The sequence below is a fragment of the Delphinapterus leucas genome, chromosome 19, assembly GCF_059928025.1.
Source record: "Delphinapterus leucas isolate spDelLeu-1000000601 "Yukka" chromosome 19, BTC_Dleu_Yukka2, whole genome shotgun sequence".
In the NCBI taxonomy this organism is placed as follows: domain Eukaryota; kingdom Metazoa; phylum Chordata; class Mammalia; order Artiodactyla; family Monodontidae; genus Delphinapterus; species Delphinapterus leucas.
The window spans coordinates 29,553,736-29,573,280 of NC_143147.1; the positions used below are offsets into that span (position 1 = coordinate 29,553,736).

A 19,545-nucleotide genomic window follows, 5' to 3' on the forward strand; every position below is an offset into this window, starting at 1 on the left:
CGGGCCCGGTTGCCGTCCCTTCGGCCAGCGAGCCCCTCGACCTGCACCTGGCCGCCCCCACCGGCGCCCCGCCCTGGGGCCGCCACCTGTGTGCCGGTGGGTGTGTCCCTCCACAGCTCCCTCCGGCAAAAGCCCCGCCCCCAGCCGAGTCACCGCCGCGGCCGGGTGCGGGAGCGGGATCGAGGGCAGGGGCCGCTTCCCCGGGCCTGCCGGCCGCCAGGGGCGGGCTACTGAGCCCGGCGGGTGGTGTGCGGGCAAGGGTGGCCTCGCCGGGGCTGAGGGGCCGTGGCGACACGATGGTGGCTCCCAGTGGCTTCGGGCCAGCTGCTGTCGGGCAGGAGGGCCGGCCCGGGCTGCGGCTGGGCGGCGCCTAGCGCCACGTGGGCGGGCAGGGGCGATGCCCAAGGGACCGCGGGCCCCGGGCCCTGAAGCCTCCGGGGCCACGTCCCTGTGAGCGAAGGGCCGGATCTTGGGCGAGGCGCCAAGCGCGGAAGGGTTCGCTGGGTCACGCCCGCCCTCGGCTGGGAGGGGGTGGCCAAACCCTCCACCTCCGCCACCGCCCGGTACCCGAGACCTCCGTTCCCCCTGCCTGGGCGGGCGACGGGGTCCTGCCGGGGCGGGCTGACCGCCAGGCTGGCGGTGAGGCGCAAGCGGCAGCGAAAGTGGGCCTCAAGAGGCAGCCCGGCGTCCCCGCCCCCGTCTACGGCCATACCACCCTGAACGCGCCCGATCTCGTCTGATCTCGGAAGCTAAGCAGGGTCGGGCCTGGTTAGTACTTGGATGGGAGACCGCCTGGGAATACCGGGTGCTGTAGGCTTTTTGCCTCCCGCTCCGCCTTCTCCTTTAACTCGCCCGCGGGCGGTGGCCGCCGGCTCCGCCCGCGCCGGGGCCCCGCTGCAGGCCCCGCCTCCTCAGGCCCCTCCCACCACGGCGCCCGCGCCGGAGGGGGCGCTCCCCGCCGGCCCGGCCCGCCAGGCGGCCAGAAGGCGGCCCTGGAAGGAAGCCGCACCGCAGACGACCCCGGGGTGCCTGGCCCGGACCCAGGCTCCGCCGCGGGCCCGGTTGCCGTCCCTTCGGCCAGCGAGCCCCTCGACCTGCACCTGGCCGCCCCCACCGGCGCCCCGCCCCGGGGCCGCCACCTGTGTGCCGGTGGGTGTGTCCCTCCACAGCTCCCTCCGGCAAAAGCCCCGCCCCCCGCCGTGTCGCCGCCGCGGCCGGGTGCGGGAGCGGGATCGAGGGCAGGGGCCGCTTCCCCGGGCCTGCCGGCCGCCAGGGGCGGGCTCCTGAGCTCGGCGGGTGGTGTGCGGGCAAGGGTGGCCTCGCCGGGGCTGAGGGGCCGTGGCGACACGATGGTGGCTCCCAGTGGCTTCGGGCCAGCTGCTGTCGGGCAGGAGGGCCGGCCCGGGCTGCGGCTGGGCGGCGCCTAGCGCCGCGTGGGCGGGCAGGGGCGATGCCCAAGGGACCGCGGGCCCCGGGCCCTGAAGCCTCCGGGGCCACGTCCCTGTGAGCGACGGGCCGGATCTTGGGCGGGGCGCCAAGCGCCGAAGGGTTCGCTGGGTCACGCCCGCCCTCGGCTGGGAGGGGGTGGCCAAACCCTCCGCCTCCGCCACCGCCCGGTACCCGAGACCTCCGTTCCCCCTGCCTGGGCGGGCGACGGGGTCCTGCCGGGGCGGGCTGACCGCCAGGCTGGCGGTGAGGCGCAAGCGCCAGCGAAAGTGGGCCTCAAGAGGCAGCCCGCCGTCCCCGCCCCCGTCTACGGCCATACCACCCTGGACGCGCCCGATCTCGTCTGATCTCGGAAGCTAAGCAGGGTCGGGCCTGGTTAGTACTTGGATGGGAGACCGCCTGGGAATACCGGGTGCTGTAGGCTTTTTGCCTCCCGCTCCGCCTTCTCCTTTAACTCGCCCGCGGGCGGTGGCCGCCGGCTCCGCCCGCGCCGGGGCCCCGCTGCAGGCCCCGCCTCCTCAGGCCCCTCCCACCACGGCGCGCGCGCCGGAGGGGGCGCTCCCCGCCGGCCCGGCCCGCCAGGCGGCCAGAAGGCGGCCCTGGAAGGCAGCCGCACCCCAGACGACCCCGGGGTGCCTGGCCCGGACCCAGGCTCCGCCGCGGGCCCGGTTGCCGTCCCTTCGGCCAGCGAGCCCCTCGACCTGCACCTGGCCGCCCCCACCGGCGCCCCGCCCCGGGGCCGCCACCTGTGTGCCGGTGGGTGTGTCCCTCCACAGCTCCCTCCGGCAAAAGCCCCGCCCCCCGCCGTGTCGCCGCCGCTGCCGGGTGCGGGAGCGGGATCGAGGGCAGGGGCCGCTTCCCCGGGCCTGCCGGCCGCCAGGGGCGGGCTCCTGAGCTCGGCGGGTGGTGTGCGGGCAAGGGTGGCCTCGCCGGGGCTGAGGGGCCGTGGCGACACGATGGTGGCTCCCAGTGGCTTCGGGCCAGCTGCTGTCGGGCAGGAGGGCCGGCCCGGGCTGCGGCTGGGCGGCGCCTAGCGCCGCGTGGGCGGGCAGGGGCGATGCCCAAGGGACCGCGGGCCCCGGGCCCTGAAGCCTCCGGGGCCACGTCCCTGTGAGCGACGGGCCGGATCTTGGGCGGGGCGCCAAGCGCCGAAGGGTTCGCTGGGTCACGCCCGCCCTCGGCTGGGAGGGGGTGGCCAAACCCTCCGCCTCCGCCACCGCCCGGTACCCGAGACCTCCGTTCCCCCTGCCTGGGCGGGCGACGGGGTCCTGCCGGGGCGGGCTGACCGCCAGGCTGGCGGTGAGGCGCAAGCGCCAGCGAAAGTGGGCCTCAAGAGGCAGCCCGCCGTCCCCGCCCCCGTCTACGGCCATACCACCCTGGACGCGCCCGATCTCGTCTGATCTCGGAAGCTAAGCAGGGTCGGGCCTGGTTAGTACTTGGATGGGAGACCGCCTGGGAATACCGGGTGCTGTAGGCTTTTTGCCTCCCGCTCCGCCTTCTCCTTTAACTCGCCCGCGGGCGGTGGCCGCCGGCTCCGCCCGCGCCGGGGCCCCGCTGCAGGCCCCGCCTCCTCAGGCCCCTCCCACCACGGCGCGCGCGCCGGAGGGGGCGCTCCCCGCCGGCCCGGCCCGCCAGGCGGCCAGAAGGCGGCCCTGGAAGGCAGCCGCACCCCAGACGACCCCGGGGTGCCTGGCCCGGACCCAGGCTCCGCCGCGGGCCCGGTTGCCGTCCCTTCGGCCAGCGAGCCCCTCGACCTGCACCTGGCCGCCCCCACCGGCGCCCCGCCCCGGGGCCGCCACCTGTGTGCCGGTGGGTGTGTCCCTCCACAGCTCCCTCCGGCAAAAGCCCCGCCCCCCGCCGTGTCGCCGCCGCTGCCGGGTGCGGGAGCGGGATCGAGGGCAGGGGCCGCTTCCCCGGGCCTGCCGGCCGCCAGGGGCGGGCTCCTGAGCTCGGCGGGTGGTGTGCGGGCAAGGGTGGCCTCGCCGGGGCTGAGGGGCCGTGGCGACACGATGGTGGCTCCCAGTGGCTTCGGGCCAGCTGCTGTCGGGCAGGAGGGCCGGCCCGGGCTGCGGCTGGGCGGCGCCTAGCGCCACGTGGGCGGGCAGGGGCGATGCCCAAGGGACCGCGGGCCCCGGGCCCTGAAGCCTCCGGGGCCACGTCCCTGTGAGCGAAGGGCCGGATCTTGGGCGAGGCGCCAAGCGCGGAAGGGTTCGCTGGGTCACGCCCGCCCTCGGCTGGGAGGGGGTGGCCAAACCCTCCACCTCCGCCACCGCCCGGTACCCGAGACCTCCGTTCCCCCTGCCTGGGCGGGCGACGGGGTCCTGCCGGGGCGGGCTGACCGCCAGGCTGGCGGTGAGGCGCAAGCGCCAGCGAAAGTGGGCCTCAAGAGGCAGCCCGGCGTCCCCGCCCCCGTCTACGGCCATACCACCCTGAACGCGCCCGATCTCGTCTGATCTCGGAAGCTAAGCAGGGTCGGGCCTGGTTAGTACTTGGATGGGAGACCGCCTGGGAATACCGGGTGCTGTAGGCTTTTTGCCTCCCGCTCCGCCTTCTCCTTTAACTCGCCCGCGGGCGGTGGCCGCCGGCTCCGCCCGCGCCGGGGCCCCGCTGCAGGCCCCGCCTCCTCAGGCCCCTCCCACCACGGCGCCCGCGCCGGAGGGGGCGCTCCCCGCCGGCCCGGCCCGCCAGGCGGCCAGAAGGCGGCCCTGGAAGGAAGCCGCACCGCAGACGACCCCGGGGTGCCTGGCCCGGACCCAGGCTCCGCCGCGGGCCCGGTTGCCGTCCCTTCGGCCAGCGAGCCCCTCGACCTGCACCTGGCCGCCCCCACCGGCGCCCCGCCCCGGGGCCGCCACCTGTGTGCCGGTGGGTGTGTCCCTCCACAGCTCCCTCCGGCAAAAGCCCCGCCCCCCGCCGTGTCGCCGCCGCGGCCGGGTGCGGGAGCGGGATCGAGGGCAGGGGCCGCTTCCCCGGGCCTGCCGGCCGCCAGGGGCGGGCTCCTGAGCTCGGCGGGTGGTGTGCGGGCAAGGGTGGCCTCGCCGGGGCTGAGGGGCCGTGGCGACACGATGGTGGCTCCCAGTGGCTTCGGGCCAGCTGCTGTCGGGCAGGAGGGCCGGCCCGGGCTGCGGCTGGGCGGCGCCTAGCGCCGCGTGGGCGGGCAGGGGCGATGCCCAAGGGACCGCGGGCCCCGGGCCCTGAAGCCTCCGGGGCCACGTCCCTGTGAGCGACGGGCCGGATCTTGGGCGGGGCGCCAAGCGCCGAAGGGTTCGCTGGGTCACGCCCGCCCTCGGCTGGGAGGGGGTGGCCAAACCCTCCGCCTCCGCCACCGCCCGGTACCCGAGACCTCCGTTCCCCCTGCCTGGGCGGGCGACGGGGTCCTGCCGGGGCGGGCTGACCGCCAGGCTGGCGGTGAGGCGCAAGCGCCAGCGAAAGTGGGCCTCAAGAGGCAGCCCGCCGTCCCCGCCCCCGTCTACGGCCATACCACCCTGGACGCGCCCGATCTCGTCTGATCTCGGAAGCTAAGCAGGGTCGGGCCTGGTTAGTACTTGGATGGGAGACCGCCTGGGAATACCGGGTGCTGTAGGCTTTTTGCCTCCCGCTCCGCCTTCTCCTTTAACTCGCCCGCGGGCGGTGGCCGCCGGCTCCGCCCGCGCCGGGGCCCCGCTGCAGGCCCCGCCTCCTCAGGCCCCTCCCACCACGGCGCGCGCGCCGGAGGGGGCGCTCCCCGCCGGCCCGGCCCGCCAGGCGGCCAGAAGGCGGCCCTGGAAGGCAGCCGCACCCCAGACGACCCCGGGGTGCCTGGCCCGGACCCAGGCTCCGCCGCGGGCCCGGTTGCCGTCCCTTCGGCCAGCGAGCCCCTCGACCTGCACCTGGCCGCCCCCACCGGCGCCCCGCCCCGGGGCCGCCACCTGTGTGCCGGTGGGTGTGTCCCTACACAGCTCCCTCCGGCAAAAGCCCCGCCCCCAGCCGTGTCACCGCCGCGGCCGGGTGCGGGAGCGGGATCGAGGGCAGGGGCCGCTTCCCCGGGCCTGCCGGCCGCCAGGGGCGGGCTACTGAGCCCGGCGGGTGGTGTGCGGGCAAGGGTGGCCTCGCCGGGGCTGAGGGGCCGTGGCGACACGATGGTGGCTCCCAGTGGCTTCGGGCCAGCTGCTGTCGGGCAGGAGGGCCGGCCCGGGCTGCGGCTGGGCGGCGCCTAGCGCCGCGTGGGCGGGCAGGGGCGATGCCCAAGGGACCGCGGGCCCCGGGCCCTGAAGCCTCCGGGGCCACGTCCCTGTGAGCGAAGGGCCGGATCTTGGGCGAGGCGCCAAGCGCGGAAGGGTTCGCTGGGTCACGCCCGCCCTCGGCTGGGAGGGGGTGGCCAAACCCTCCACCTCCGCCACCGCCCGGTACCCGAGACCTCCGTTCCCCCTGCCTGGGCGGGCGACGGGGTCCTGCCGGGGCGGGCTGACCGCCAGGCTGGCGGTGAGGCGCAAGCGCCAGCGAAAGTGGGCCTCAAGAGGCAGCCCGCCGTCCCCGCCCCCGTCTACGGCCATACCACCCTGAACGCGCCCGATCTCGTCTGATCTCGGAAGCTAAGCAGGGTCGGGCCTGGTTAGTACTTGGATGGGAGACCGCCTGGGAATACCGGGTGCTGTAGGCTTTTTGCCTCCCGCTCCGCCTTCTCCTTTAACTCGCCCGCGGGCGGTGGCCGCCGGCTCCGCCCGCGCCGGGGCCCCGCTGCAGGCCCCGCCTCCTCAGGCCCCTCCCACCACGGCGCGCGCGCCGGAGGGGGCGCTCCCCGCCGGCCCGGCCCGCCAGGCGGCCAGAAGGCGGCACGGGAAGGCAGCCGCACCCCAGACGACCCCGGGGTGCCTGGCCCGGACCCAGGCTCCGCCGCGGGCCCGGTTGCCGTCCCTTCGGCCAGCGAGCCCCTCGACCTGCACCTGGCCGCCCCCACCGGCGCCCCGCCCCGGGGCCGCCACCTGTGTGCCGGTGGGTGTGTCCCTCCACAGCTCCCTCCGGCAAAAGCCCCGCCCCCCGCCGTGTCGCCGCCGCTGCCGGGTGCGGGAGCGGGATCGAGGGCAGGGGCCGCTTCCCCGGGCCTGCCGGCCGCCAGGGGCGGGCTCCTGAGCTCGGCGGGTGGTGTGCGGGAAAGGGTGGCCTCGCCGGAGCTGAGGGGCCGTGGCGACACGATGGTGGCTCCCAGTGGCTTCGGGCCAGCTGCTGTCGGGCAGGAGGGCCGGCCCGGGCTGCGGCTGGGCGGCGCCTAGCGCCGCGTGGGCGGGCAGGGGCGATGCCCAAGGGACCGCGGGCCCCGGGCCCTGAAGCCTCCGGGGCCACGTCCCTGTGAGCGACGGGCCGGATCTTGGGCGGGGCGCCAAGCGCCGAAGGGTTCGCTGGGTCACGCCCGCCCTCGGCTGGGAGGGGGTGGCCAAACCCTCCGCCTCCGCCACCGCCCGGTACCCGAGACCTCCGTTCCCCCTGCCTGGGCGGGCGACGGGGTCCTGCCGGGGCGGGCTGACCGCCAGGCTGGCGGTGAGGCGCAAGCGCCAGCGAAAGTGGGCCTCAAGAGGCAGCCCGCCGTCCCCGCCCCCGTCTACGGCCATACCACCCTGGACGCGCCCGATCTCGTCTGATCTCGGAAGCTAAGCAGGGTCGGGCCTGGTTAGTACTTGGATGGGAGACCGCCTGGGAATACCGGGTGCTGTAGGCTTTTTGCCTCCCGCTCCGCCTTCTCCTTTAACTCGCCCGCGGGCGGTGGCCGCCGGCTCCGCCCGCGCCGGGGCCCCGCTGCAGGCCCCGCCTCCTCAGGCCCCTCCCACCACGGCGCGCGCGCCGGAGGGGGCGCTCCCCGCCGGCCCGGCCCGCCAGGCGGCCAGAAGGCGGCCCTGGAAGGCAGCCGCACCCCAGACGACCCCGGGGTGCCTGGCCCGGACCCAGGCTCCGCCGCGGGCCCGGTTGCCGTCCCTTCGGCCAGCGAGCCCCTCGACCTGCACCTGGCCGCCCCCACCGGCGCCCCGCCCCGGGGCCGCCACCTGTGTGCCGGTGGGTGTGTCCCTCCACAGCTCCCTCCGGCAAAAGCCCCGCCCCCCGCCGTGTCGCCGCCGCTGCCGGGTGCGGGAGCGGGATCGAGGGCAGGGGCCGCTTCCCCGGGCCTGCCGGCCGCCAGGGGCGGGCTCCTGAGCTCGGCGGGTGGTGTGCGGGCAAGGGTGGCCTCGCCGGAGCTGAGGGGCCGTGGCGACACGATGGTGGCTCCCAGTGGCTTCGGGCCAGCTGCTGTCGGGCAGGAGGGCCGGCCCGGGCTGCGGCTGGGCGGCGCCTAGCGCCGCGTGGGCGGGCAGGGGCGATGCCCAAGGGACCGCGGGCCCCGGGCCCTGAAGCCTCCGGGGCCACGTCCCTGTGAGCGACGGGCCGGATCTTGGGCGGGGCGCCAAGCGCCGAAGGGTTCGCTGGGTCACGCCCGCCCTCGGCTGGGAGGGGGTGGCCAAACCCTCCGCCTCCGCCACCGCCCGGTACCCGAGACCTCCGTTCCCCCTGCCTGGGCGGGCGACGGGGTCCTGCCGGGGCGGGCTGACCGCCAGGCTGGCGGTGAGGCGCAAGCGCCAGCGAAAGTGGGCCTCAAGAGGCAGCCCGCCGTCCCCGCCCCCGTCTACGGCCATACCACCCTGGACGCGCCCGATCTCGTCTGATCTCGGAAGCTAAGCAGGGTCGGGCCTGGTTAGTACTTGGATGGGAGACCGCCTGGGAATACCGGGTGCTGTAGGCTTTTTGCCTCCCGCTCCGCCTTCTCCTTTAACTCGCCCGCGGGCGGTGGCCGCCGGCTCCGCCCGCGCCGGGGCCCCGCTGCAGGCCCCGCCTCCTCAGGCCCCTCCCACCACGGCGCGCGCGCCGGAGGGGGCGCTCCCCGCCGGCCCGGCCCGCCAGGCGGCCAGAAGGCGGCCCTGGAAGGCAGCCGCACCCCAGACGACCCCGGGGTGCCTGGCCCGGACCCAGGCTCCGCCGCGGGCCCGGTTGCCGTCCCTTCGGCCAGCGAGCCCCTCGACCTGCACCTGGCCGCCCCCACCGGCGCCCCGCCCCGGGGCCGCCACCTGTGTGCCGGTGGGTGTGTCCCTCCACAGCTCCCTCCGGCAAAAGCCCCGCCCCCAGCCGTGTCACCGCCGCGGCCGGGTGCGGGAGCGGGATCGAGGGCAGGGGCCGCTTCCCCGGGCCTGCCGGCCGCCAGGGGCGGGCTACTGAGCCCGGCGGGTGGTGTGCGGGCAAGGGTGGCCTCGCCGGGGCTGAGGGGCCGTGGCGACACGATGGTGGCTCCCAGTGGCTTCGGGCCAGCTGCTGTCGGGCAGGAGGGCCGGCCCGGGCTGCGGCTGGGCGGCGCCTAGCGCCGCGTGGGCGGGCAGGGGCGATGCCCAAGGGACCGCGGGCCCCGGGCCCTGAAGCCTCCGGGGCCACGTCCCTGTGAGCGAAGGGCCGGATCTTGGGCGAGGCGCCAAGCGCGGAAGGGTTCGCTGGGTCACGCCCGCCCTCGGCTGGGAGGGGGTGGCCAAACCCTCCACCTCCGCCACCGCCCGGTACCCGAGACCTCCGTTCCCCCTGCCTGGGCGGGCGACGGGGTCCTGCCGGGGCGGGCTGACCGCCAGGCTGGCGGTGAGGCGCAAGCGCCAGCGAAAGTGGGCCTCAAGAGGCAGCCCGGCGTCCCCGCCCCCGTCTACGGCCATACCACCCTGAACGCGCCCGATCTCGTCTGATCTCGGAAGCTAAGCAGGGTCGGGCCTGGTTAGTACTTGGATGGGAGACCGCCTGGGAATACCGGGTGCTGTAGGCTTTTTGCCTCCCGCTCCGCCTTCTCCTTTAACTCGCCCGCGGGCGGTGGCCGCCGGCTCCGCCCGCGCCGGGGCCCCGCTGCAGGCCCCGCCTCCTCAGGCCCCTCCCACCACGGCGCCCGCGCCGGAGGGGGCGCTCCCCGCCGGCCCGGCCCGCCAGGCGGCCAGAAGGCGGCCCTGGAAGGAAGCCGCACCCCAGACGACCCCGGGGTGCCTGGCCCGGACCCAGGCTCCGCCGCGGGCCCGGTTGCCGTCCCTTCGGCCAGCGAGCCCCTCGACCTGCACCTGGCCGCCCCCACCGGCGCCCCGCCCCGGGGCCGCCACCTGTGTGCCGGTGGGTGTGTCCCTCCACAGCTCCCTCCGGCAAAAGCCCCGCCCCCCGCCGTGTCGCCGCCGCGGCCGGGTGCGGGAGCGGGATCGAGGGCAGGGGCCGCTTCCCCGGGCCTGCCGGCCGCCAGGGGCGGGCTCCTGAGCTCGGCGGGTGGTGTGCGGGCAAGGGTGGCCTCGCCGGGGCTGAGGGGCCGTGGCGACACGATGGTGGCTCCCAGTGGCTTCGGGCCAGCTGCTGTCGGGCAGGAGGGCCGGCCCGGGCTGCGGCTGGGCGGCGCCTAGCGCCGCGTGGGCGGGCAGGGGCGATGCCCAAGGGACCGCGGGCCCCGGGCCCTGAAGCCTCCGGGGCCACGTCCCTGTGAGCGACGGGCCGGATCTTGGGCGGGGCGCCAAGCGCCGAAGGGTTCGCTGGGTCACGCCCGCCCTCGGCTGGGAGGGGGTGGCCAAACCCTCCGCCTCCGCCACCGCCCGGTACCCGAGACCTCCGTTCCCCCTGCCTGGGCGGGCGACGGGGTCCTGCCGGGGCGGGCTGACCGCCAGGCTGGCGGTGAGGCGCAAGCGCCAGCGAAAGTGGGCCTCAAGAGGCAGCCCGCCGTCCCCGCCCCCGTCTACGGCCATACCACCCTGGACGCGCCCGATCTCGTCTGATCTCGGAAGCTAAGCAGGGTCGGGCCTGGTTAGTACTTGGATGGGAGACCGCCTGGGAATACCGGGTGCTGTAGGCTTTTTGCCTCCCGCTCCGCCTTCTCCTTTAACTCGCCCGCGGGCGGTGGCCGCCGGCTCCGCCCGCGCCGGGGCCCCGCTGCAGGCCCCGCCTCCTCAGGCCCCTCCCACCACGGCGCGCGCGCCGGAGGGGGCGCTCCCCGCCGGCCCGGCCCGCCAGGCGGCCAGAAGGCGGCCCTGGAAGGCAGCCGCACCCCAGACGACCCCGGGGTGCCTGGCCCGGACCCAGGCTCCGCCGCGGGCCCGGTTGCCGTCCCTTCGGCCAGCGAGCCCCTCGACCTGCACCTGGCCGCCCCCACCGGCGCCCCGCCCCGGGGCCGCCACCTGTGTGCCGGTGGGTGTGTCCCTCCACAGCTCCCTCCGGCAAAAGCCCCGCCCCCCGCCGTGTCGCCGCCGCTGCCGGGTGCGGGAGCGGGATCGAGGGCAGGGGCCGCTTCCCCGGGCCTGCCGGCCGCCAGGGGCGGGCTCCTGAGCTCGGCGGGTGGTGTGCGGGCAAGGGTGGCCTCGCCGGAGCTGAGGGGCCGTGGCGACACGATGGTGGCTCCCAGTGGCTTCGGGCCAGCTGCTGTCGGGCAGGAGGGCCGGCCCGGGCTGCGGCTGGGCGGCGCCTAGCGCCGCGTGGGCGGGCAGGGGCGATGCCCAAGGGACCGCGGGCCCCGGGCCCTGAAGCCTCCGGGGCCACGTCCCTGTGAGCGACGGGCCGGATCTTGGGCGGGGCGCCAAGCGCCGAAGGGTTCGCTGGGTCACGCCCGCCCTCGGCTGGGAGGGGGTGGCCAAACCCTCCGCCTCCGCCACCGCCCGGTACCCGAGACCTCCGTTCCCCCTGCCTGGGCGGGCGACGGGGTCCTGCCGGGGCGGGCTGACCGCCAGGCTGGCGGTGAGGCGCAAGCGCCAGCGAAAGTGGGCCTCAAGAGGCAGCCCGCCGTCCCCGCCCCCGTCTACGGCCATACCACCCTGGACGCGCCCGATCTCGTCTGATCTCGGAAGCTAAGCAGGGTCGGGCCTGGTTAGTACTTGGATGGGAGACCGCCTGGGAATACCGGGTGCTGTAGGCTTTTTGCCTCCCGCTCCGCCTTCTCCTTTAACTCGCCCGCGGGCGGTGGCCGCCGGCTCCGCCCGCGCCGGGGCCCCGCTGCAGGCCCCGCCTCCTCAGGCCCCTCCCACCACGGCGCGCGCGCCGGAGGGGGCGCTCCCCGCCGGCCCGGCCCGCCAGGCGGCCAGAAGGCGGCCCTGGAAGGCAGCCGCACCCCAGACGACCCCGGGGTGCCTGGCCCGGACCCAGGCTCCGCCGCGGGCCCGGTTGCCGTCCCTTCGGCCAGCGAGCCCCTCGACCTGCACCTGGCCGCCCCCACCGGCGCCCCGCCCCGGGGCCGCCACCTGTGTGCCGGTGGGTGTGTCCCTCCACAGCTCCCTCCGGCAAAAGCCCCGCCCCCAGCCGTGTCACCGCCGCGGCCGGGTGCGGGAGCGGGATCGAGGGCAGGGGCCGCTTCCCCGGGCCTGCCGGCCGCCAGGGGCGGGCTACTGAGCCCGGCGGGTGGTGTGCGGGCAAGGGTGGCCTCGCCGGGGCTGAGGGGCCGTGGCGACACGATGGTGGCTCCCAGTGGCTTCGGGCCAGCTGCTGTCGGGCAGGAGGGCCGGCCCGGGCTGCGGCTGGGCGGCGCCTAGCGCCGCGTGGGCGGGCAGGGGCGATGCCCAAGGGACCGCGGGCCCCGGGCCCTGAAGCCTCCGGGGCCACGTCCCTGTGAGCGAAGGGCCGGATCTTGGGCGAGGCGCCAAGCGCGGAAGGGTTCGCTGGGTCACGCCCGCCCTCGGCTGGGAGGGGGTGGCCAAACCCTCCACCTCCGCCACCGCCCGGTACCCGAGACCTCCGTTCCCCCTGCCTGGGCGGGCGACGGGGTCCTGCCGGGGCGGGCTGACCGCCAGGCTGGCGGTGAGGCGCAAGCGCCAGCGAAAGTGGGCCTCAAGAGGCAGCCCGGCGTCCCCGCCCCCGTCTACGGCCATACCACCCTGAACGCGCCCGATCTCGTCTGATCTCGGAAGCTAAGCAGGGTCGGGCCTGGTTAGTACTTGGATGGGAGACCGCCTGGGAATACCGGGTGCTGTAGGCTTTTTGCCTCCCGCTCCGCCTTCTCCTTTAACTCGCCCGCGGGCGGTGGCCGCCGGCTCCGCCCGCGCCGGGGCCCCGCTGCAGGCCCCGCCTCCTCAGGCCCCTCCCACCACGGCGCCCGCGCCGGAGGGGGCGCTCCCCGCCGGCCCGGCCCGCCAGGCGGCCAGAAGGCGGCCCTGGAAGGAAGCCGCACCCCAGACGACCCCGGGGTGCCTGGCCCGGACCCAGGCTCCGCCGCGGGCCCGGTTGCCGTCCCTTCGGCCAGCGAGCCCCTCGACCTGCACCTGGCCGCCCCCACCGGCGCCCCGCCCCGGGGCCGCCACCTGTGTGCCGGTGGGTGTGTCCCTCCACAGCTCCCTCCGGCAAAAGCCCCGCCCCCCGCCGTGTCGCCGCCGCGGCCGGGTGCGGGAGCGGGATCGAGGGCAGGGGCCGCTTCCCCGGGCCTGCCGGCCGCCAGGGGCGGGCTCCTGAGCTCGGCGGGTGGTGTGCGGGCAAGGGTGGCCTCGCCGGGGCTGAGGGGCCGTGGCGACACGATGGTGGCTCCCAGTGGCTTCGGGCCAGCTGCTGTCGGGCAGGAGGGCCGGCCCGGGCTGCGGCTGGGCGGCGCCTAGCGCCGCGTGGGCGGGCAGGGGCGATGCCCAAGGGACCGCGGGCCCCGGGCCCTGAAGCCTCCGGGGCCACGTCCCTGTGAGCGACGGGCCGGATCTTGGGCGGGGCGCCAAGCGCCGAAGGGTTCGCTGGGTCACGCCCGCCCTCGGCTGGGAGGGGGTGGCCAAACCCTCCGCCTCCGCCACCGCCCGGTACCCGAGACCTCCGTTCCCCCTGCCTGGGCGGGCGACGGGGTCCTGCCGGGGCGGGCTGACCGCCAGGCTGGCGGTGAGGCGCAAGCGCCAGCGAAAGTGGGCCTCAAGAGGCAGCCCGCCGTCCCCGCCCCCGTCTACGGCCATACCACCCTGGACGCGCCCGATCTCGTCTGATCTCGGAAGCTAAGCAGGGTCGGGCCTGGTTAGTACTTGGATGGGAGACCGCCTGGGAATACCGGGTGCTGTAGGCTTTTTGCCTCCCGCTCCGCCTTCTCCTTTAACTCGCCCGCGGGCGGTGGCCGCCGGCTCCGCCCGCGCCGGGGCCCCGCTGCAGGCCCCGCCTCCTCAGGCCCCTCCCACCACGGCGCGCGCGCCGGAGGGGGCGCTCCCCGCCGGCCCGGCCCGCCAGGCGGCCAGAAGGCGGCCCTGGAAGGCAGCCGCACCCCAGACGACCCCGGGGTGCCTGGCCCGGACCCAGGCTCCGCCGCGGGCCCGGTTGCCGTCCCTTCGGCCAGCGAGCCCCTCGACCTGCACCTGGCCGCCCCCACCGGCGCCCCGCCCCGGGGCCGCCACCTGTGTGCCGGTGGGTGTGTCCCTCCACAGCTCCCTCCGGCAAAAGCCCCGCCCCCAGCCGTGTCACCGCCGCGGCCGGGTGCGGGAGCGGGATCGAGGGCAGGGGCCGCTTCCCCGGGCCTGCCGGCCGCCAGGGGCGGGCTACTGAGCCCGGCGGGTGGTGTGCGGGCAAGGGTGGCCTCGCCGGGGCTGAGGGGCCGTGGCGACACGATGGTGGCTCCCAGTGGCTTCGGGCCAGCTGCTGTCGGGCAGGAGGGCCGGCCCGGGCTGCGGCTGGGCGGCGCCTAGCGCCGCGTGGGCGGGCAGGGGCGATGCCCAAGGGACCGCGGGCCCCGGGCCCTGAAGCCTCCGGGGCCACGTCCCTGTGAGCGAAGGGCCGGATCTTGGGCGAGGCGCCAAGCGCGGAAGGGTTCGCTGGGTCACGCCCGCCCTCGGCTGGGAGGGGGTGGCCAAACCCTCCACCTCCGCCACCGCCCGGTACCCGAGACCTCCGTTCCCCCTGCCTGGGCGGGCGACGGGGTCCTGCCGGGGCGGGCTGACCGCCAGGCTGGCGGTGAGGCGCAAGCGCCAGCGAAAGTGGGCCTCAAGAGGCAGCCCGCCGTCCCCGCCCCCGTCTACGGCCATACCACCCTGAACGCGCCCGATCTCGTCTGATCTCGGAAGCTAAGCAGGGTCGGGCCTGGTTAGTACTTGGATGGGAGACCGCCTGGGAATACCGGGTGCTGTAGGCTTTTTGCCTCCCGCTCCGCCTTCTCCTTTAACTCGCCCGCGGGCGGTGGCCGCCGGCTCCGCCCGCGCCGGGGCCCCGCTGCAGGCCCCGCCTCCTCAGGCCCCTCCCACCACGGCGCGCGCGCCGGAGGGGGCGCTCCCCGCCGGCCCGGCCCGCCAGGCGGCCAGAAGGCGGCACGGGAAGGCAGCCGCACCCCAGACGACCCCGGGGTGCCTGGCCCGGACCCAGGCTCCGCCGCGGGCCCGGTTGCCGTCCCTTCGGCCAGCGAGCCCCTCGACCTGCACCTGGCCGCCCCCACCGGCGCCCCGCCCCGGGGCCGCCACCTGTGTGCCGGTGGGTGTGTCCCTCCACAGCTCCCTCCGGCAAAAGCCCCGCCCCCCGCCGTGTCGCCGCCGCTGCCGGGTGCGGGAGCGGGATCGAGGGCAGGGGCCGCTTCCCCGGGCCTGCCGGCCGCCAGGGGCGGGCTCCTGAGCTCGGCGGGTGGTGTGCGGGAAAGGGTGGCCTCGCCGGAGCTGAGGGGCCGTGGCGACACGATGGTGGCTCCCAGTGGCTTCGGGCCAGCTGCTGTCGGGCAGGAGGGCCGGCCCGGGCTGCGGCTGGGCGGCGCCTAGCGCCGCGTGGGCGGGCAGGGGCGATGCCCAAGGGACCGCGGGCCCCGGGCCCTGAAGCCTCCGGGGCCACGTCCCTGTGAGCGACGGGCCGGATCTTGGGCGGGGCGCCAAGCGCCGAAGGGTTCGCTGGGTCACGCCCGCCCTCGGCTGGGAGGGGGTGGCCAAACCCTCCGCCTCCGCCACCGCCCGGTACCCGAGACCTCCGTTCCCCCTGCCTGGGCGGGCGACGGGGTCCTGCCGGGGCGGGCTGACCGCCAGGCTGGCGGTGAGGCGCAAGCGCCAGCGAAAGTGGGCCTCAAGAGGCAGCCCGCCGTCCCCGCCCCCGTCTACGGCCATACCACCCTGGACGCGCCCGATCTCGTCTGATCTCGGAAGCTAAGCAGGGTCGGGCCTGGTTAGTACTTGGATGGGAGACCGCCTGGGAATACCGGGTGCTGTAGGCTTTTTGCCTCCCGCTCCGCCTTCTCCTTTAACTCGCCCGCGGGCGGTGGCCGCCGGCTCCGCCCGCGCCGGGGCCCCGCTGCAGGCCCCGCCTCCTCAGGCCCCTCCCACCACGGCGCGCGCGCCGGAGGGGGCGCTCCCCGCCGGCCCGGCCCGCCAGGCGGCCAGAAGGCGGCCCTGGAAGGCAGCCGCACCCCAGACGACCCCGGGGTGCCTGGCCCGGACCCAGGCTCCGCCGCGGGCCCGGTTGCCGTCCCTTCGGCCAGCGAGCCCCTCGACCTGCACCTGGCCGCCCCCACCGGCGCCCCGCCCCGGGGCCGCCACCTGTGTGCCGGTGGGTGTGTCCCTCCACAGCTCCCTCCGGCAAAAGCCCCGCCCCCCGCCGTGTCGCCGCCGCTGCCGGGTGCGGGAGCGGGATCGAGGGCAGGGGCCGCTTCCCCGGGCCTGCCGGCCGCCAGGGGCGGGCTCCTGAGCTCGGCGGGTGGTGTGCGGGCAAGGGTGGCCTCGCCGGAGCTGAGGGGCCGTGGCGACACGATGGTGGCTCCCAGTGGCTTCGGGCCAGCTGCTGTCGGGCAGGAGGGCCGGCCCGGGCTGCGGCTGGGCGGCGCCTAGCGCCGCGTGGGCGGGCAGGGGCGATGCCCAAGGGACCGCGGGCCCCGGGCCCTGAAGCCTCCGGGGCCACGTCCCTGTGAGCGACGGGCCGGATCTTGGGCGGGGCGCCAAGCGCCGAAGGGTTCGCTGGGTCACGCCCGCCCTCGGCTGGGAGGGGGTGGCCAAACCCTCCGCCTCCGCCACCGCCCGGTACCCGAGACCTCCGTTCCCCCTGCCTGGGCGGGCGACGGGGTCCTGCCGGGGCGGGCTGACCGCCAGGCTGGCGGTGAGGCGCAAGCGCCAGCGAAAGTGGGCCTCAAGAGGCAGCCCGCCGTCCCCGCCCCCGTCTACGGCCATACCACCCTGGACGCGCCCGATCTCGTCTGATCTCGGAAGCTAAGCAGGGTCGGGCCTGGTTAGTACTTGGATGGGAGAACGCCTGGGAATACCGGGTGCTGTAGGCTTTTTGCCTCCCGCTCCGCCTTCTCCTTTAACTCGCCCGCGGGCGGTGGCCGCCGGCTCCGCCCGCGCCGGGGCCCCGCTGCAGGCCCCGCCTCCTCAGGCCCCTCCCACCACGGCGCGCGCGCCGGAGGGGGCGCTCCCCGCCGGCCCGGCCCGCCAGGCGGCCAGAAGGCGGCCCTGGAAGGCAGCCGCACCCCAGACGACCCCGGGGTGCCTGGCCCGGACCCAGGCTCCGCCGCGGGCCCGGTTGCCGTCCCTTCGGCCAGCGAGCCCCTCGACCTGCACCTGGCCGCCCCCACCGGCGCCCCGCCCCGGGGCCGCCACCTGTGTGCCGGTGGGTGTGTCCCTCCACAGCTCCCTCCGGCAAAAGCCCCGCCCCCAGCCGTGTCACCGCCGCGGCCGGGTGCGGGAGCGGGATCGAGGGCAGGGGCCGCTTCCCCGGGCCTGCCGGCCGCCAGGGGCGGGCTACTGAGCCCGGCGGGTGGTGTGCGGGCAAGGGTGGCCTCGCCGGGGCTGAGGGGCCGTGGCGACACGATGGTGGCTCCCAGTGGCTTCGGGCCAGCTGCTGTCGGGCAGGAGGGCCGGCCCGGGCTGCGGCTGGGCGGCGCCTAGCGCCGCGTGGGCGGGCAGGGGCGATGCCCAAGGGACCGCGGGCCCCGGGCCCTGAAGCCTCCGGGGCCACGTCCCTGTGAGCGAAGGGCCGGATCTTGGGCGAGGCGCCAAGCGCGGAAGGGTTCGCTGGGTCACGCCCGCCCTCGGCTGGGAGGGGGTGGCCAAACCCTCCACCTCCGCCACCGCCCGGTACCCGAGACCTCCGTTCCCCCTGCCTGGGCGGGCGACGGGGTCCTGCCGGGGCGGGCTGACCGCCAGGCTGGCGGTGAGGCGCAAGCGCCAGCGAAAGTGGGCCTCAAGAGGCAGCCCGCCGTCCCCGCCCCCGTCTACGGCCATACCACCCTGAACGCGCCCGATCTCGTCTGATCTCGGAAGCTAAGCAGGGTCGGGCCTGGTTAGTACTTGGATGGGAGACCGCCTGGGAATACCGGGTGCTGTAGGCTTTTTGCCTCCCGCTCCGCCTTCTCCTTTAACTCGCCCGCGGGCGGTGGCCGCCGGCTCCGCCCGCGCCGGGGCCCCGCTGCAGGCCCCGCCTCCTCAGGCCCCTCCCACCACGGCGCGCGCGCCGGAGGGGGCGCTCCCCGCCGGCCCGGCCCGCCAGGCGGCCAGAAGGCGGCACGGGAAGGCAGCCGCACCCCAGACGACCCCGGGGTGCCTGGCCCGGACCCAGGCTCCGCCGCGGGCCCGGTTGCCGTCCCTTCGGCCAGCGAGCCCCTCGACCTGCACCTGGCCGCCCCCACCGGCGCCCCGCCCCGGGGCCGCCACCTGTGTGCCGGTGGGTGTGTCCCTCCACAGCTCCCTCCGGCAAAAGCCCCGCCCCCCGCCGTGTCGCCGCCGCTGCCGGGTGCGGGAGCGGGATCGAGGGCAGGGGCCGCTTCCCCGGGCCTGCCGGCCGCCAGGGGCGGGCTCCTGAGCTCGGCGGGTGGTGTGCGGGCAAGGGTGGCCTCGCCGGAGCTGAGGGGCCGTGGCGACACGATGGTGGCTCCCAGTGGCTTCGGGCCAGCTGCTGTCGGGCAGGAGGGCCGGCCCGGGCTGCGGCTGGGCGGCGCCTAGCGCCGCGTGGGCGGGCAGGGGCGATGCCCAAGGGACCGCGGGCCCCGGGCCCTGAAGCCTCCGGGGCCACGTCCCTGTGAGCGACGGGCCGGATCTTGGGCGGGGCGCCAAGCGCCGAAGGGTTCGCTGGGTCACGCCCGCCCTCGGCTGGGAGGGGGTGGCCAAACCCTCCGCCTCCGCCACCGCCCGGTACCCGAGACCTCCGTTCCCCCTGCCTGGGCGGGCGACGGGGTCCTGCCGGGGCGGGCTGACCGCCAGGCTGGCGGTGAGGCGCAAGCGCCAGCGAAAGTGGGCCTCAAGAGGCAGCCCGCCGTCCCCGCCCCCGTCTACGGCCATACCACCCTGGACGCGCCCGATCTCGTCTGATCTCGGAAGCTAAGCAGGGTCGGGCCTGGTTAGTACTTGGATGGGAGACCGCCTGGGAATACCGGGTGCTGTAGGCTTTTTGCCTCCCGCTCCGCCTTCTCCTTTAACTCGCCCGCGGGCGGTGGCCGCCGGCTCCGCCCGCGCCGGGGCCCCGCTGCAGGCCCCGCCTCCTCAGGCCCCTCCCACCACGGCGCGCGCGCCGGAGGGGGCGCTCCCCGCCGGCCCGGCCCGCCAGGCGGCCAGAAGGCGGCCCTGGAAGGCAGCCGCACCCCAGACGACCCCGGGGTGCCTGGCCCGGACCCAGGCTCCGCCGCGGGCCCGGTTGCCGTCCCTTCGGCCAGCGAGCCCCTCGACCTGCACCTGGCCGCCCCCACCGGCGCCCCGCCCTGGGGCCGCCACCTGTGTGCCGGTGGGTGTGTCCCTCCACAGCTCCCTCCGGCAAAAGCCCCGCCCCCAGCCGAGTCACCGCCGCGGCCGGGTGCGGGAGCGGGATCGAGGGCAGGGGCCGCTTCCCCGGGCCTGCCGGCCGCCAGGGGCGGGCTACTGAGCCCGGCGGGTGGTGTGCGGGCAAGGGTGGCCTCGCCGGGGCTGAGGGGCCGTGGCGACACGATGGTGGCTCCCAGTGGCTTCGGGCCAGCTGCTGTCGGGCAGGAGGGCCGGCCCGGGCTGCGGCTGGGCGGCGCCTAGCGCCACGTGGGCGGGCAGGGGCGATGCCCAAGGGACCGCGGGCCCCGGGCCCTGAAGCCTCCGGGGCCACGTCCCTGTGAGCGAAGGGCCGGATCTTGGGCGAGGCGCCAAGCGCGGAAGGGTTCGCTGGGTCACGCCCGCCCTCGGCTGGGAGGGGGTGGCCAAACCCTCCACCTCCGCCACCGCCCGGTACCCGAGACCTCCGTTCCCCCTGCCT

The 19,545-nt window shown here is 77.2% G+C and overlaps 18 non-coding genes across 18 annotated transcripts; all 18 read left to right on the forward strand.

Moving 5' to 3' along the window:
• The first annotated feature begins 698 nt into the window (after positions 1-698).
• On the forward strand, positions 699-817 carry LOC149746183 (5S ribosomal RNA). Its single transcript, XR_016389290.1, has one exon. It is a non-coding gene; the product is annotated as a 5S ribosomal RNA (ribosomal RNA).
• A 934-nt stretch (positions 818-1,751) lies between these two features.
• On the forward strand, positions 1,752-1,870 carry LOC149746184 (5S ribosomal RNA). Its single transcript, XR_016390487.1, has one exon. It is a non-coding gene; the product is annotated as a 5S ribosomal RNA (ribosomal RNA).
• Positions 1,871-2,804: 934 nt separating this feature from the next.
• LOC149746185 (5S ribosomal RNA) lies at positions 2,805-2,923 on the forward strand. The gene has a single exon (XR_016390488.1). It is a non-coding gene; the product is annotated as a 5S ribosomal RNA (ribosomal RNA).
• Positions 2,924-3,857: 934 nt separating this feature from the next.
• On the forward strand, positions 3,858-3,976 carry LOC149746186 (5S ribosomal RNA). Its single transcript, XR_016389291.1, has one exon. It is a non-coding gene; the product is annotated as a 5S ribosomal RNA (ribosomal RNA).
• A 934-nt stretch (positions 3,977-4,910) lies between these two features.
• Positions 4,911-5,029, forward strand: LOC149746187 (5S ribosomal RNA). The gene has a single exon (XR_016390489.1). It is a non-coding gene; the product is annotated as a 5S ribosomal RNA (ribosomal RNA).
• Positions 5,030-5,963: 934 nt separating this feature from the next.
• LOC149746188 (5S ribosomal RNA) lies at positions 5,964-6,082 on the forward strand. Its single transcript, XR_016389292.1, has one exon. It is a non-coding gene; the product is annotated as a 5S ribosomal RNA (ribosomal RNA).
• A 934-nt stretch (positions 6,083-7,016) lies between these two features.
• LOC149746189 (5S ribosomal RNA) lies at positions 7,017-7,135 on the forward strand. The gene has a single exon (XR_016390490.1). It is a non-coding gene; the product is annotated as a 5S ribosomal RNA (ribosomal RNA).
• Positions 7,136-8,069: 934 nt separating this feature from the next.
• Positions 8,070-8,188, forward strand: LOC149746190 (5S ribosomal RNA). The gene has a single exon (XR_016390491.1). It is a non-coding gene; the product is annotated as a 5S ribosomal RNA (ribosomal RNA).
• Positions 8,189-9,122: 934 nt separating this feature from the next.
• Positions 9,123-9,241, forward strand: LOC149746191 (5S ribosomal RNA). Its single transcript, XR_016389293.1, has one exon. It is a non-coding gene; the product is annotated as a 5S ribosomal RNA (ribosomal RNA).
• A 934-nt stretch (positions 9,242-10,175) lies between these two features.
• Positions 10,176-10,294, forward strand: LOC149746192 (5S ribosomal RNA). Its single transcript, XR_016390492.1, has one exon. It is a non-coding gene; the product is annotated as a 5S ribosomal RNA (ribosomal RNA).
• A 934-nt stretch (positions 10,295-11,228) lies between these two features.
• On the forward strand, positions 11,229-11,347 carry LOC149746193 (5S ribosomal RNA). The gene has a single exon (XR_016390493.1). It is a non-coding gene; the product is annotated as a 5S ribosomal RNA (ribosomal RNA).
• A 934-nt stretch (positions 11,348-12,281) lies between these two features.
• LOC149746194 (5S ribosomal RNA) lies at positions 12,282-12,400 on the forward strand. Its single transcript, XR_016389294.1, has one exon. It is a non-coding gene; the product is annotated as a 5S ribosomal RNA (ribosomal RNA).
• Positions 12,401-13,334: 934 nt separating this feature from the next.
• LOC149746195 (5S ribosomal RNA) lies at positions 13,335-13,453 on the forward strand. Its single transcript, XR_016390494.1, has one exon. It is a non-coding gene; the product is annotated as a 5S ribosomal RNA (ribosomal RNA).
• A 934-nt stretch (positions 13,454-14,387) lies between these two features.
• LOC149746196 (5S ribosomal RNA) lies at positions 14,388-14,506 on the forward strand. The gene has a single exon (XR_016389295.1). It is a non-coding gene; the product is annotated as a 5S ribosomal RNA (ribosomal RNA).
• Positions 14,507-15,440: 934 nt separating this feature from the next.
• LOC149746197 (5S ribosomal RNA) lies at positions 15,441-15,559 on the forward strand. The gene has a single exon (XR_016390495.1). It is a non-coding gene; the product is annotated as a 5S ribosomal RNA (ribosomal RNA).
• A 934-nt stretch (positions 15,560-16,493) lies between these two features.
• LOC149746198 (5S ribosomal RNA) lies at positions 16,494-16,612 on the forward strand. Its single transcript, XR_016390229.1, has one exon. It is a non-coding gene; the product is annotated as a 5S ribosomal RNA (ribosomal RNA).
• Positions 16,613-17,546: 934 nt separating this feature from the next.
• LOC149746199 (5S ribosomal RNA) lies at positions 17,547-17,665 on the forward strand. The gene has a single exon (XR_016389297.1). It is a non-coding gene; the product is annotated as a 5S ribosomal RNA (ribosomal RNA).
• Positions 17,666-18,599: 934 nt separating this feature from the next.
• Positions 18,600-18,718, forward strand: LOC149746200 (5S ribosomal RNA). The gene has a single exon (XR_016390496.1). It is a non-coding gene; the product is annotated as a 5S ribosomal RNA (ribosomal RNA).
• Positions 18,719-19,545: the final 827 nt, after the last annotated feature.